Here is a 12,423-nt window from a genome sequence, read left to right on the forward strand (position 1 = left end):
GTTCCCCGAGCCAGGGTGTAGTGCCCTGGGCTTTTAAGAACCAAGGTGCGGAGCCTTGGGCTGGGGATCATGTCCCGGGACTTGGGAATGGTCGAGGTGTAATTTTCCGAACCAGGGTGTAGTGCCCTGGGCTTTTAAGAACCAAGGTGCGGAGCCTTGGGCCGGGGATCATGTCCTGGGACTTGGGAATGGTCGATGTGTGGTTCCCTGAGCCAGGGTGTAGTGCCCTGGGCTTTTAAATTGGTTCTTCCCGAGTCTAAGATACGACAAATAATATAATACTTCTCTTTGAGAAAAACAGATCCTTCATTATATCTTAAACCAATCAATTACATCTGTTAGGAATAGTACTGCTTTAAATTAAATACATTCCAAGGCCTTTTGAGAGAGCGTCCCTGCGTGTCTTCTAAATAAAAAGATCCCGAGCTAACCTTCCGGGTAATTTTATAAAGTCCTTCCCACCGAGCTTCTAGTTTCCCCACATCCCCGGCAGGATTAACTTTTTTCATGACTAAATCCCCTATTTGAAAATCTCGAACTATTGTATTATAAAGTCCTTTTTATTGTATGATTTCATGACCCGACCTCGGTATGCTTCCATTCGAATTATTGCTCAGTCTCTTCTTTCTTCTACCAAATCCAATTCCATGGCCCGACTTTGATCATTGCCGCCTAGATAAGATTCTACCCGGGGAGAAGTTTGCTCAATTTCAACAGAAAGGACTGCTTCAGAACCATATACCAGGTTGAAAAGAGTTTCTTGAGTAGGTGCTCGGGGAGTAGTTCTGTACGCCCAGAGAACACTGGGTAATTCTTCCACCCAATCTTTTCCCTTGCCTTGTAGCCTGGTCTTCAATGCTTGTACAATAATTCTGTTAATAACTTCTGTTTGACCATTAGCTTGAGGGTAGGCAACAGAAGTAAAAGACTGAGTGATTTTCATTTCATGACACCAAGATGTAATTCTTTTGCCCTGAAATTGTCTCCCGTTATCTGAGATTAGTCTTCTGGGCACTCCGAACCGGCACACAATGTTCTTCCACAAAAATTTCAATACTTCCTGCTCAGTAATTCTAGCCAATGGCTCGGCTTCTACCCATTTGGAAAAGTAGTCCACAGCCACCAGTAAGAACTTCTTTTGAGCCCTGGCAGTTGGGAAAGGACCAACAATATCCAGGCCCCATTGATCAAAGGGGCAAGATGCCCAGATAGGCTTCATGGGAGTGGCCGGACTGTGCTGGAAGTTTGAGTGATGTTGACATCTCTTACAAGCCTGGACCACTTGAGCAGAATTCTGGCTAAGAGTTGGCCACCAGAATCCGGCAAGCATTGTCTTCCGGGCCAAAGCCATTCCTCCGAGATGCTCAGCACAACATCCCTCATGTATTTCTCGGAGGACATAATCCACTTCTCCTTCAGATAAGCATTTTAGCAGAGGTCCCTGGAATGATTTTCTGTATAAGATTTTATTTAAGAGAACGAACCTGGGAGCTTGTCTCTTGATTCTTTGAGCCCGAGTCCTGTCTTCAGGTAATTCATTTGTTGTAATGAATTTAATCAATGGCGTCATCCAGGAGTCCTCGGGTACTGGTAATATTTCTTCCTCGGTGGACAGGACCAAACGGGAAACATGCAAAATTTCCCGGGTATTGACTTCTGATAATGAGGCAGCCATTTTTGCCAGAGCGTCTGCCTCTCTATTTTCCTCCCGGGGTATTTGTTCGATACTCCAATCCACAAAGATTGCTGCCTGGGTTTTTATGAGCTGTAAATATTTGAGCATCCTGTCATCTTTAGCTTCATAAGCACCCTTTATCTGCTGAGTGATTAATTGTGAATCAGAATATATAATAATACGGGAAGCTCCAATCTCTTTAGCAGCTCGGATTCCAGCAAGGACAGCTTCATACTCAGCTTCATTGTTAGTAACCCGGGAATCAATTCTTAAAGCCAACTTAATCTTCTCTCCTGGAGGAGATATTACTACAACACCTACTCCGCACCCTGTCAGGCTAGACGCCCCATCCACAAACACCCTCCATACTTCATCTTCATCGGGTTGTACCATCTCGGACAAAAAGTCCGACAAGGCTTGCGCTTTAATGGCCACCCGGGGTTTGTATTCGATATCATACTCTCCTAACTCCACTGCCCATTTGATCATTCGCCCGGATACTTCAGAATGAGTCATGATCCTGCCTATAGGACTATTAGTCAAGACAATTATTCGATGTGACAGGAAGTAAGGCCTTAGCTTCCGGGCAGTCATGATCAAGGCCAGAGCGATCTTCTCCACTTCACTGTACCGGAGTTCGGGTCCTCTCAGAGCATGGCTGACATAATAAACAGGCCTTTGATCGGAGCCTTCTTCTTTTATTAGAACTGAGCTGACAGCATACTCTGTTGTAGATAGATAAACAAATAATTTTTCCCCGGGCTCTGGTTTCACCAACACAGGGAGCTCTGCAAGATGGATCTTCAAGTCCTGAAAGGCCTGTTCACATTTATCATCCCATCCGAATTGTCGTGCCTTCCTCAATACCTGAAAGAAAGGATAACTCCCGTGTGCTGATCGGGAAATAAATCGAGAGAGGGAAGCAATCCTCCCGGTCAACTTTTGTACGTCTTTTACAGATCGAGGAGATGACATGCACAGCACGGATTTGACTTTCTCCTGATTTACCTCAATTCCCCGATCTGTCACTATGAATCCCAAGAATTTTCCACTCTTTACGCCAAAAATGCACTTGGCCGGGTTAAGCTTGATTCCTTAATGTACGAGAGTGGCAAAGGTTTCTTCCAGATCCTCAATAAAGCCGGCCACCTCCCGGGTCTTCCCCAGGATATCATCCACATAGACTTCCACGTTTCGTCCCAGTTGCTTCTCGAAGACTTTGTTCATCAAACGCTGGTAAGTAGCTCCTGCATTATTTAACCCGAAAGGCATTACAATATAACAAAATGTACCTCCCGAGGTGATGAAGCTAGCTTTATCTTGATCACTCTTGGCCAGGGGGATTTGATGGTACCCCTGGTATGCGTCCATGAAACTCAGTAATTCGAAGCCCGATGTGGAATCCACCAATTGATCAATACGGGGCAGAGGATAATGATCCTTGGGACACGCCTTATTGAGATCGCGAAAGTCCACACACATGCGCCACTTCCCTGTTGATTTAGGCAATAATACCACATTCGAGAGCCAAGTGGGGAATTGAATTTCCCGAATGTGACCGGCTTTCAAAAGCTCTTTTACTTGTTCATCAATAACTTTGTCCTTTTCGGGGCCAAAGTGTCTCTTTTTCTGCTTTATCGTGTGAGATCCCGAGAGGATATTTAGTTGGTGCTCAGATATCAAGGGAGAGATTCCCGTCAATTCCTGCTGGGACCATGCAAAAACGTGAATATTATTCTTTAAACAGTTAAGTAGACTGACCCGGGTGGATATATTAAGATCTCGGGCCACCCGGATCTGCTGTCCTGGTCCAATCTCCACAAATTCCTGCTCCTCTTCTGCCACAAAATGCACTTCTCCCTTCTCAACTGCTCCTCCACCTACTTCATTAGTTCGGGCCTTCTACCCAGCCCTCTTTGCTTTGCTCTGATCTACCCGGATAGCTTCTACATAACATTTCCGGGAGGAAGGTTGGTCTCCCCGGACTTCACCCACTCTACTACCAACCGAGAACTTAATCTTTTGGTGATAGGTAGATGCTACGGCTTTTAATTCATTCATAGCGGGCCTCCCTAAAATTATATTATATGATGAAGGGGAGTCTACCACAGTAAAAGTAGTCATCACCGTCTTCTTGAGATCCTGGGAACCCAGGGTTAATGGTAGGACGATTTCTCCTTCCGGGTAGACCACATGGCCAGCAAAACCAAAGAGGGCAGTTTCCACGGTTTCCAAATGGTAACCCTACAAATCCATCTGCACAAAAGCATCTTTAAAAATTACATTTACAGAGCTTCCCGAGTCAACAAAGACTCTCAGAATGTCATAATTGGCCACTCGAGCTTGGATAACCAGGGCATCATTGTGGGGTAGGTTCACCCCCTTCAAATCCTTTGGGCCAAAACTGATGACCGCTTCACTCCTTCTCATTCCATCTACCTCCATACATTCCCTCCTACTCCTCGACTTCCTCGCCCGGTTGGAGTCTCCATCAGTAGAGCCTCCTGATATCATTTTTATCAATCCTGTAGCAGGGGGTGAATTCTTTTTCGTCTCAAGATCGGGCTCTCTTGTAAATCTTTTAATATAAGCCCTCAAACTTATCCAGGTTCTGTTTGACTTCAAAAAGACTAAAAGCGGTCTTCTTGTATTTCTTGCTGCTACTGAAGTGGTGTAGGAACACCTTCTGGAAGTCTTTAAATGAATTAATACTCTGAGGGGACAGTCCCTCAAACCACCTTTGAGCTGAGTCCACCAAAGTGGTGAGGAACACTTTACACTTGATTCGATCTGTGTAACAGTGTAACATGGCCATGTTTTCAAACCTGGCTAGGTGCTCCTCAGGATCCGCATTGCCATTGTAATCTTTTACTTTGGCGGATTTGAAGTTCCCGGGAAGAGGTTCCCGGACAATGATATCAGTAAATGGGCAACCCTTAGCAGTAGCTCGAGAAATGCTACTACTCTCCAACTGCCCTTCCAGAACTTTCATTTTCTGTCTTAGCTCTAACAACTCCTCAGCCACGGTAGGTGATTTGGATCCAGCACTAGACTCCTCATCCTCTCCTCTCACTTCCTCCTCCCTCAACCCTTGCTCTTGCTCCTGCTCATTGATTTGCACATCTCCGGGTGGTGTAACTTGATGAGAAGTTTCTCTCCTGGCCACAGCCTTCTCCACTGCTTCGGAGATTATTCTTGCCAACTCCTCCGGGGTCATGGTAATAAGATTGGGTCCCGTGGGAGGAACACCATCACCTTGCCCCGAAGTACGCGCATTATCCCTATGAGCCCGGGAATTTTTTTGGTTAGTTCTTCGAGTATGAGCCATATCAACGCCTTAATCTCAAGTTTCTCACAGACGGCGCCAATGATGTGACTTCGTTGAAATGGATGAGTCGGGTAAGGAGCTCCAACGGGCCAAATCAATAATTTATAGTTTTTAGGGAATTTGAGTGAAGATAATGGCTTCAATAGCACCTGTAAACAATGAAAGGAACTCGTGAATGGGCGCCGGAGGGGTGTCCGGCGTGGCCACTCCGATGCTTAAGTCAGCAGGTTGAAGATGAACACAAGCAATATTTGGGAGAAAATATGTATAATGATTAAGAGTTCAAAGATTTCAGAATCTGTAAATGACATTAATACCTGCTATTTATAGTAGAAGATGAGGTAGGTACCTCGATTCCAGTGTTACCTACTAAGTATGGCAAGTCGGCTGCTCCTACCCTATCTTCTGATGACTTATAGGACACTCCAAGCCCAAGTTGTTCTGACAGATTAGACGTCCTGTATCAATCATACTCGAGTATGGTTCAATTCTCGAGGTGGCTCGGGCAATTGATTACCCGGGTACTTATATGAGAGCACGGGCGATGATTGCGCGGGAGACCGGGCTGTTCGAAGAATACTTGGGAGATATGTAATGCTCGGGCTCTTGATAGTGTCCGGGTCATCAACGACCCGGATCCTTATGGGGTATCATCAAGTAATTTCAGTAAAGGGCTCATCATTCTCGTTTGGGTTTCCCTGAAGGTTCGAGAAAAATTCCCAACTCCCTTAATACATGGAACAAGAAGTTCCGAATCGCCTTTTTCAAGCACACTAAATAGTTGGTCAATGACTGCTTTGCAAGCCGGTGAATTGGGCTTGAATGCCGATCTTCTAATGTCAGCATCTTCCTCTAATACTGTTGCAATCTCCATTAGCACCATAGCTGAACAGTAACGAACTTCTTCGGAGCCTTTCTCCAAAAGAACCGCGAAGCACAACAACGTTCTTGACTCTGTGATGCTTCGACAGATTGAGGAGTTCCCTTTAGCTAGTTTCCAAAGAGCTCTTGCTGCCATTTCTTTAACATAAGCTTTAGTGGCAGGGTCCTCCATTTCCCTAGCTTTATTGCTCGAAACAGAAAAGGAAAAACTCCGCTGATTATGCACCGAATTAGCCTTCTCGCCATTAGCAAGATTGTTTCTTTGCTTTGCAAGATTTATCACCGTAGTGCACCTGATTAGTAGGATGCTTCTTGCCTAAAGGATGGGAAATCAAACTCTTTTCACCGTCCAAATTATTCCCATTATTAGCAGGATTATTATTACTCGCAAGAACAACAGTTGGGTGCATGGATGTTGCCTTGCTAACAATGGCGTACTTGTTGTGTTCTTGCACCGTTTCAAAGGCGAGATGGCTTACGAGCAATCAAATAATGTTGTGTTGTGCGAAGAGATCTCGACATTGGGTAATGGGAGGCGAGTTCCGACGCGGCCCAGGCAACAACTGCCTGAACTTTCATTGGACCTTCTTTCAGCACTTTCACAAACACCAGCGTGGATCATATGTTCGACACTTTCTGGGTCTCTACCAAGGAGCCCGATTGCAGTTGCAGCATACTCCTGTCCTTCTAATTTCACTTCTTTGAGTAACTTTAACAAGGGACCAATTCCTCCTTCTTCGATGATCAACTTCCCGTAGCGATCGTTGTCTCGGGCTAAAGAAACAAGCGAAGCGGCGGCGTCGGAGCGGTCGTCGGCGGAACCCGTGTACAGATGGGCTGTTTGCTCCCATATAAGGCAGAGGATCGGCTCGTTCGCCGGGATGGGTGGTAGACCGAGGTACTTCTCGCCTCGATCACTAGCAGGGGCCGAGACACGGAGGAGCCCAGACATGTCTCCGATGGAATTTTCGAGTAGGGACGACGTCTTGCGGAAGGCGGCGGCCATAATGATGGTGATCATGCGCGTTACCCCGGCATTTGAGGACTAGGGAAAGTGCCCTGTCGAGTACCTGCTCCATGTCATCGATGATGCGGCGCGTGGGACTCTCGTGCCAAATATGCTAAGATTTCTTAGCTACTGCGAGGAAGTACCATGCATTCTTCGAACGCTAATGTTGTGAATATGGCAAGACATCTCTCTGATTGTAATGTTGTAGATTGGATTATTGACACCGGGGCTAACGAGCACATGAATTGTAATTTTTAATTGTTGCTTGGTGCTAAGTCCATGTGTATTTACCCAAGTTCCGTAAGGTTGTCAAATGGTAATCACCTTCAAGTTAGTAATATAGGATTTGTAGCCATCTCAGATAATATTCTTCTCCACAATGTATTATATGTTCACAAATTTCAGTTCAACCTCCTCTCCATGTCCAAATTCACAAAGTCCTACAATTGCTATGTCATATTTTATCCACATTGTTGTACATTTTATGACCTTAAGAGTGAAAGGATAATTTGGATTTGTAGAGAGCGACATGACCTTTATCATTTATTTGCAGCAATGTCCCGTACGGCTCCTAATATACCAAAGTGTAATACTCTCATTTCCTGTAATTCTATTAATGATGATTTGTGACATTAAAGACTCGGACAGATGCCCATATATAGGATGCATATGTCTCTTTTTATATCCAAAGAATTGAATTTGACTCACTGTAGCATTTGTAGTAAATCGAAACAAGCAAGATTGAGCTTTCCTAAAGTCAGTTTGTCCAAGACTTCTTTATTTGAATCAGTCTATATGGATATTTGAGGTCTTTTTAGAACACCCGCCTATAATGGAGGAAATATTTTTTAATAATTGTGGATGATTTTTCTAGAGGGGTATGGGCATATTTTATGTCACATATCTTTATTCGTGTGATGGATCACTCATGTCCATATTTACAATAAAAATTAATATATTTGACATAAAAAGTAATACTTTTTCGTGGATGACTCATATAGAATATCTGTTTTACAAAATTGACCCGTGAGACCGTCTCACAGGAGTTTTTGTGATTAAAGTTAGACATACTTAGACTTCTTAGTCAATTCTTTACTATTGTCGTCAATCAATTTTCCTTGAAAATCAAAACCATTAGGATTGATATTTCTTTAAATCAGAGTGTGGTACTCTTTTTGCGTCCCTTGGGATTTTGCATCAAAACTCTTGTCCATATACTCCTAAACAAAATGGGGTAGTCGAACGATAACATCGCCATTTCCATGAATTGGCACNTTTTTTTTTTTTTTTGGGCAATTCACCTTCTTATACTAATTTTAATGTTTTTGGGTGTCTTTTTTATGCAACATCATTGCATGTTGATCACAAGTTTTCTCCTAGAGCTAATGCTTGTTTGTTCTTCTGCGTTTGGTTGGGCGGATTAGGTGTGATAGATTATTTTATCACACCTAATCCTGCGTTTGGTACGATTTTTATTTAACCAGCCCAATCCTTCCTATGAGTGATTAGGTGGTACTACGTGTGATAAAATAATACCTCATTCCTCCGTATGATTATTAATCCCTCCTCTATCCATACTCGCTTTCCAATTTTACCCTTCTTCCTTCACCGCTATTGAACCACCTCGACTGCCGAACCGTCGTCGCCGCACCGCCGCCGGACATACGCCGGACCGCACCGCCGGACATACGCCGGACCGCACCGCCGGACCGCCGACTTACCGCCGTGGTCAGATCGACGCCGTCGCCGCCACGTCGGCTGCCGGATCCGTCGTCGGACCACCGTCGGACTGCCGGACCACCGCCGCCGGAGTGGAAGAAGAAAAAAAAGACGAAGGGCAATTTTGTCCTTTCATCAAAANTTTTTTTTTTTTTTTTGGGCAATTCACCTTCTTATACTCATTTTAAAGTTTTTGGGTGTCTTTTTTATGCAACATCATTGCATGTTGATCACAAGTTTTCTCCTAGAGCTAATGCTTGTGTGTTCTTAGGATACTAGAATCTTCAAAATGGGAACAAGGTTATGGATCTTCAATTTTTTTTTTCCATTTCGCAGGACATTGTTTTTCACGAGAGTTTGTTCCCATTTGCCTAGAAGACTCAGACTCATTCTTTTTTTTCCAAGTCTATCTCCATTCCAGATTATTTTCTACCTGAAGATCCTTGTCTTCTTGGTGTTTCAGATCCTTCCAGATTCTATCCATCCAACCTTGACACTTTTCATCCTCTTCCTACTCCCACATTTTCTCCTACCTTGCGTAGATCCTCTCGGGCTACTAGGCTACCTGTTTGGACCAAAGACTTTTCTTTCCCCTCTTTACCGTAAGCCAATAATACTTATTGTCTTTATCCCATCTCTACACATCTTAGTGACTTTAAATTCTCTCCAGTATGTCAAAGTTTTCTAGCAGAGATTCCCTCCCTCACTGAACCATGATTTTACGATGAAGCAATTACTGATTCTAGATGGAGGCGTGTAATGGACTTAGAACTTGTAGCTCTAGAATCTAATCATACATTGGATGTCATTGATTTACATCCTCATGTCAAGACAACTAGATGTAAATGGGTATACAAACTCAAATTTTTACGAATGGTAAAATGGATGAGTTTAAGGCGTGCATATTAAGTCCTTGTATGGCCTTAAAACATGCCTCGATACAGTAGAACCAAAAATTTGATGGTATGACGATTGAAGCAGGTTATAGACAGTTTCAGCATGACAATTCAATGTTTATTCATCGTCATACTCCCAACGTTACCTTTTGGTGGTCTATGTTGATGATATTTTGCAATTACTGGTGACAACATGCATGTTATTGCCGAGTTAAAGAAGTTATTGCATTCAAAACTTGAGCTTCGAGACCTTATACCATTGAAATATTTTTGGGAGTTGAGATCGCACTTTCAAAAGAGGGCATTTTCCTTAATCAAAAGGAAGTATGCTTTGGAACTCATTGTTGATGTGGGTGTTTTAGGTGCTAAATTTTTTTAGAGTGGGTCTCACGTGAGACAGTCTCACGGATCTTAATATGTGAGACGGGTCAACCCTACCCATATTCACAATAAAAATTAATACTCTTAGCATAAAAAATAATACTTTTTCATGAATGACCCAAATAAGAGATCCGTCTCACAAATACGACCCGTGAGACCGTCTCACACAAGTTTTTGCCATTTTTTTATACCCCAACAGAGCAACATCATAAACTTTCCACTCATGAGTTTGACATCTTGCTAGGTCTAAAAATTCCGAGAAACCAATTGGTTAAGGAGATGTTATTCTTTATAATCCAGACTCTTAAAATGACTAGTTGGCCGGCTAATTTGTCTCAATATTACTCGGTCTGACATTTGCTATGTAGTTCAACACTTGAGTCAATTTATGCATTCTCGTAAATGCTCACATATGGATGCTGCTATACGGGTGGTCAAATGCCTCAAAGGGTCCCCTGGAATGAGGATATTAATGTCTGCCCAAAGTCCTTTAACTTTGTCCGCCTACTGTGACTCAGATTGGGCTTCTTGCCCCATGACTCTAAGATTGGTTTTTGTGTAAAACTTGGAAATGCTTTGGTATCTTGGCGAACAAAAAAAACAGAGCACGGTTTCCAGATCATCTGTTGAGGCAGAACATAGAGTCATGAACACTACTACTTGTTAGATTGTTTGGATAACCGATCTTTTTTCATATATAGGAGTTTAATTTACAGAACCAACAACATTATATTGTGACAACACCACCACTTTGCCCATTGTAGTTAATCCTATGTTTCATGAGCGTATGAAACACATTGACATCGATTGTCACCTAATGCGAGATTTGATTAAAGCCGGTTTACTTCCGACTACACATATTCTCACTTCTCTACAATTACCAGACATGTTCACCAATGGCTAAGTAAGGACCAACATACTTTCCTCTTGTCCAACCTTGGTGCGCAAAGCATGTTCTCAAGCTTGAAGGGGCGTGTTGGATATTATTGTTTTGGTCTTAAAGTCGTATGTGGTTTTCACGTTTTTTCTTTTAGTTGGTCTCATATATAAAAGCCATGTACACCAAGGTGTACACACAATTCAATATACAAGAAAATATTTTCTGCCACTGGTGTAATTAGCTGTAATTAGCAAGCAATCTTAAGAATCTAGAGTTGTAGGAAGGCTATATCTAGTGCTGGATGATGATTCAGACCATTGAACTATGTTTTTTTTCAAGAGAACCCCAGAACTAGAAGTAGGACTGATCTCCCAAAGGCAATCTTTGTTCACTAGAATGTGTACACAATTTACTCAAGCATCACCCAAGTTATATTCCTAGAAAATATATCAAATCAGTTAACCATATCAAGAGAATCCACACAATTCATTAGGATGCACTGCAAATGTTAGATGTAAACTCGACAATCATGCAAAGTAAAATAACCCAGAATTTCTTTAACCAAAATAGTAGCTAATTTTTAATTGAAGTCGCAACCCCACATCTTTAATTTTCATTGGTAGACTATATGATCAACCTTGTGGAGTTTCTTTTACCTACCATTGCTTGCGACAATCACATTTAGCACAAAGACATTCAGTCAAAATCGAGAAGTATTTTCACATGCATGAATCCCGAGCAAAACAATTGCTAAAAAATCTTGGAAATATGCAAGCTCTTGATTTCTTGAAAGTTTCAGCGATTTCAAATAGTTTACAGTAGTCTTCTCTTTGAAATGCACTGCTAAATATTAGAATGCTCAACTGTCGAATTTTTTTTTAAGGATCATCTACATTGTTTTCCGATAATGTATGCATATACACCGTTTTTATCATTAAATGCTCATAAATGCCCTCTCGAATTTAAGTTCATGCTTTGATAAAGCCGACGCACCATATCCGAATAGAGTGATTGTCATTTCGGGAGTTGATAGGATATCGTGTAATCTTTTCATTTGCAGCATTCGTCTGAACGACTTAACTTGAAATATCCTCCTTGAAATGGCTAAAATTTTCCGTTTGTAGTATAGTTGGAATACAGCTGTTTGATCCTTCGTACTTCATTTAATTTTGTGACCGATCAGTTTTGTCAGATAATTTCTAGCAGTCGGAGTTTAATAAAATATAGCGGTTGGATTTCTTCAATAGAGCAGCTTGAACTCATGGAAGATTTGAAATAATCCAGCGGTTTAAAAGACCTGCTTTAAAATAAAGTAAGCGGCTAGATCTTGAAACAACTTAATGTTGTTTATTTTGTCAATCACAAAAAACTAAGAGTAATGAAAATATTATAACAAACGATAAATATTTATTTTATTGCATTTTATCAATATATTAAAGTTATTTTAGTTATATACATGATTTTATATATAACCACAATACTACAATATTGATAAAGAAAAGTAGAATTATTTTATTATGTAGATCGAAAACTTGTCGCTTTAACAAAAGTTATAGATGATGATAATGGTGTAACTCAAATCTGTACAGCAGAACACGCGTCACTTTCAATTGGTCTACTGAAAAGGGAAAATCATGGTACCTCAACAATCTT

The 12,423-nt window shown here is 41.9% G+C and overlaps 1 pseudogene; it reads right to left on the reverse strand.

Annotated features, from left to right (window-relative positions):
* Window positions 1–7,425, reverse strand: part of LOC140963217 (uncharacterized) — a 13,517-nt pseudogene extending 6,092 nt beyond the window's left edge.
* Between the last annotated feature and the right edge of the window lie 4,998 nt (window positions 7,426–12,423).

The sequence above is a fragment of the Primulina huaijiensis genome, chromosome 17 (genome assembly GCF_012295235.1).
Source record: "Primulina huaijiensis isolate GDHJ02 chromosome 17, ASM1229523v2, whole genome shotgun sequence".
Classification (NCBI taxonomy): domain Eukaryota; kingdom Viridiplantae; phylum Streptophyta; class Magnoliopsida; order Lamiales; family Gesneriaceae; genus Primulina; species Primulina huaijiensis.